General features: G+C 39.5%; 1 pseudogene; it reads left to right on the top strand.

Annotated features, from left to right (window-relative positions):
* Nucleotides 1–315: 315 nt before the first annotated feature.
* LOC110568008 (neugrin-like) lies at nucleotides 316–1571 on the top strand (annotated as a pseudogene).
* Nucleotides 1572–3972: the final 2401 nt, after the last annotated feature.

Genomic DNA, 3972 nt, shown 5'->3' with positions numbered 1-3972 from the left:
ACCTGGCTCCCATGTGTCCCCTTGGCACTGGGGATCCTGCCAGACAGCAGCCCTGGTTCCTTCTTACCCCTTGTCAGGGCCCAGCGCCAGGTGTTCAGCTCCCCTGGGACCACTGGTTCCTTCACTAATGACGTATTTCATCGCCAGTTTAGAGTTCGGCATGCTTGAGGGCAGTTATTGTTTTAGGGGTTAGCTTTCTGGGTGTATAGAGCAGCCTTAAGCTGGCACCATGGCCCGGATGTGATCAAAGAGAAGTGGGCTAAGAGCTCCATGACTTAGCCTGAGGCTCTTCAAACATCCATCCTGCTTCCATGCATGGCTTCTGCCATCGGTTCTCTCCCCCAGCACCCTGCAACGCTGGAAAAAAGCAATCCGATTCCAGAAAATTTGGAGGCAAATGGAGGTGCCTGGTCCCGGTCAGTTCCCAGGTTGGCAGAAGGCTCTGCTGTCAGCATTGATGCAATCCAGAGTTGTTTTTTGTTTGTTTGTTTGTTTTTGCCAGAGTGTCGCTGTCTCAGTGGCACCATCTCCTCTCCTGAAACCTCCGCCTCTTGGGTTCAAACGAATCTCCCGCCTCAGCCTCCCGAGTAGCTGGGATTACAGGCACCCGCCACAATGCACGACTAAATTTTTTGTATTTTTAGTAGAGATGGTGTTTCACAATATTGGCCAGCCTGGTCTCAAACTCTTGACCTCAGGTGATCTACCCGTCTCGGCCTCCCAAAGTGCTGGGATTACAGTGTGAGCCACCGTGCCAGGCGCAGAAGTTAAAAAGCAAGTTTGTACCCACATTGGAGCAGAAGCTGAAGCAGGATAAAAAATTCCTTAAGAGGCCGGGCGCGGTGGCTCATGCCTGTAATCCCAGCACTTTGGGAGGCCGAGGTGAGTGGATCACGAGATCAAGAGATCGAGACCATCCTGGTCAACGTGGTGAAACTCCGTCTCTACTAATACAAAAAATTAGCTAGGCATGGTGGTGCGTGCCTGTAATCCCAGCTACTCAGGAGGCTGAGGCAGGAGAATTGCCTGAACCCAGGAGGCGGAGGCTGCGGTGAGCCGAGATCGCGCCATTGCACTCCAGCCTGGGTAATGAGCGAAACTCGGTCTCAAAAAAAAAAAAAAAAAAAAAAAAAAAATTCCTTAAGAAAGCTGGGCTTGCCTAGCTCCCACAGCTCCAGGGCTCTGGAAACACCTCGAAACTGCTCCCTGCAGGCCACTCTGTATCAGAATCTTTGCTTATGTCAGGGCATGAAGCCTCATCCAAAGACCCGAAATACAGCACAACTTTGAAAGCAACAGATTCAAACACTCACGGGGAAAATACACCAAGGAGATGGAAGGGAAGGAATCCATGGCCTGGAAGAGAGCTTTTGCAGCCCTGGGTCATCAGGCAGAGCTGCAGAAGTACTCCAGTGATTGTGAGAGCACCAGAAGGACTGACCATGGTGGGCTGCCAAGTGATCAGAAGCTGGCGGAGTTAAAGGCAAGGGAGCCGGTAACTTCAGCAGCAAAGTAATGCAGAGGGGCAGGGGTTCTTTGACAGCAACGGGAACTTCCTGTACAGAATTTGAGTCGTGGCTTGGCTTGTGGAGATGCCTCGTGAAACACAGCTGGGCAAGTATTAATATACGTGGAACAGCCTGGAATTCCGTGTATGGATAAGCCAGCTTGGAACAGGAAGAAGTGAGGAGCCTGGGATGTGGGAGGAAAGAGCTGCGTGGATAGATTCAAACTTCCTGTAGTAGTGCTCCCAGTCCGACGTCTGTAGATCTTCAGTACTCAACCCTTCTTACCTGGGCTCTCTGTATGTTGAAAACCAGTCTGTGTTGCATGTATCGTTACAATTTTCTGTGGTACTTGCAATATATATTTGAGCGGAAGTGAAAAGTTTGACTTCTGACCTCATTTCCTTCTTTATCAGTGAACACTAACAGTTCTGGGAAAACTTAGTCAATTGATTTTCCTTACAAGCGAAATCAAGTAAAATGTAGAAAGAAAAAAAAAATTTTTAGGATTATTTTTATAAATAATTTTTATAATTATTAGTTATAAAATATAAATGTCTATTGTACAATAAAAATTATTATACCTATTTACTATTTTGTTATTAGCATATGTCATGACATATAACCTAACATTAAATATAAGTTTAATTTAAAGTATTTGTGGGATTTTAAAAAGTTTTGGATCCAAGAAAATATTTTAAAATTATTCTGTAATCATTTATATCACAAGTACAAAGAATCAAAACAAAATATTTCATGTGCTGAAACTAGGAAAAGATCAATTGAATCCCATAAGTATCAGAAGATAAGGGCTAAATATGGTACAGTTTGGAAGATATTGTCAGAAGGAAATGGAAGAAGCTCACACCAGGCTTATCTACTCTGTTTACAGTAAGGTGTGGTGAAGAAGGAATGAAGGCAATTTCAAAGGATCAAAACTCACTCATTTCGGAGGAGGAGTGCAGACATGTAGTCAGAATGCAAAATGAATATAGAATAAAAACTCTAAACCCATTTTGCTCATCAGGAATATCAGTTTTTAGAAATAGCAGTGATTCGTGTACGTTAAAAAAGATGAAATATGTATAAAAGCATATGATGCATATAAAAATTATTTAAACATAAATACAAATACATATAAATATAAGTTTACAGAAAATATATACATTATATATTGTATATATTTATACATAATATATGGTGAATATATACCTATATATTTTGTGTGCATATGTATGTATGTATAAATATAAGATGTGTTTTCTTTAATTTGGCATCTGCATCAGAAAAAACAGGCTTCTGGAAAGTATTGAGACTCTGAAGTGAAGAGAGAGAAAATGCTCATTGAATTATAAACAAATAGCCTAGATATCACTTTAGCCATCAAGAATGAAATAAATTGACCTAGAAATATTGCACAATCTCATAGAAAAGTTAAACTTCTAACAGGGAAAATCGTATATTTACAATCTAGTGGGCCATAAATGGGACAAAAATTTAAATGAATTTATAGATAAAGTTTGGAAAACACTCTTAAAATTAGATACCCCTGGTTGTTCATCTTTGTTCTCATAGAATCAAATAAATTAACAGAAAAGGTTCTACATTTTTCCAGAGAACCCCTGTGCCTTACAAAAACAGAGAAATGATTTCACGAGCAATGTTTCTTAGTATATGAAAGACACAGATTGGCCAAGTAAAGTAAATAAATTCCTTATGACCCAGAAGAAATTTCAAATCACCACCACTTCCACAGTCCTAATAAGAAAAATGTGAGAACATAAGAGGGTTATATTTTTAAAACATAGATTCAGATAAAATTTGGGAAAGGTAAAACTATTGATATCATTGAACATCATGCAAGAAACAAAATAAAACATAATTTTTTAAACTATTCGGTATAGAATTTTGAAATGAATTGAACCAAAAAAGTACAAAAACACTTAAAAAGAAAAATAGTCATTGTACAACTTACAAACAAATTAATGATGGAAAATGTCAGGCTAGAAATTTTCTTACTTTAAATAATTATGGCATTAAAAAAAACAGAAATAATAGATCTACTGTAATGAGATCTAGTGGCTAATGAAGATTTCCCAAATGGTTAGTTTGGCTGTGACAGAACAGATAGTGAAGACGCCCAGAAATGTTTAGTTTGCCCATGATGGAGAATCTGTCTTACTGTAAACATCTGTGAAATCAACATAATATGTAAAAATACTTTTTTAAAGGGATTTATGAGAAACCAACAGTGGAAACATTTGAGGGAGTGTTAGTGCTGACTGAATGGAATCACAAGCAGGTGCATATCATCTTTAGCACAGCATTTTTCCTGAAATTATTTATCAATTCCTACTGGGGTAAAGTAGGTATTGAAAGAATGTTGCAGTCACACTGTCCAGAGGAATATGAAAGCAGAAGACTGGATTAGTCAAAGTACCTGGAAAAGGGAGAGCATGTGAAGAAA

Source organism: Aotus nancymaae, unplaced genomic scaffold (assembly GCF_030222135.1).
Source record: "Aotus nancymaae isolate 86718 unplaced genomic scaffold, 86718_ANA_hifiasm-v0.15.2.pri h1tg000019l, whole genome shotgun sequence".
NCBI classification, from domain to species: domain Eukaryota; kingdom Metazoa; phylum Chordata; class Mammalia; order Primates; family Aotidae; genus Aotus; species Aotus nancymaae.
The sequence above is the reverse complement of the archived record's forward strand: the minus strand, read 5'-3'. Positions and strand labels throughout refer to the sequence as shown.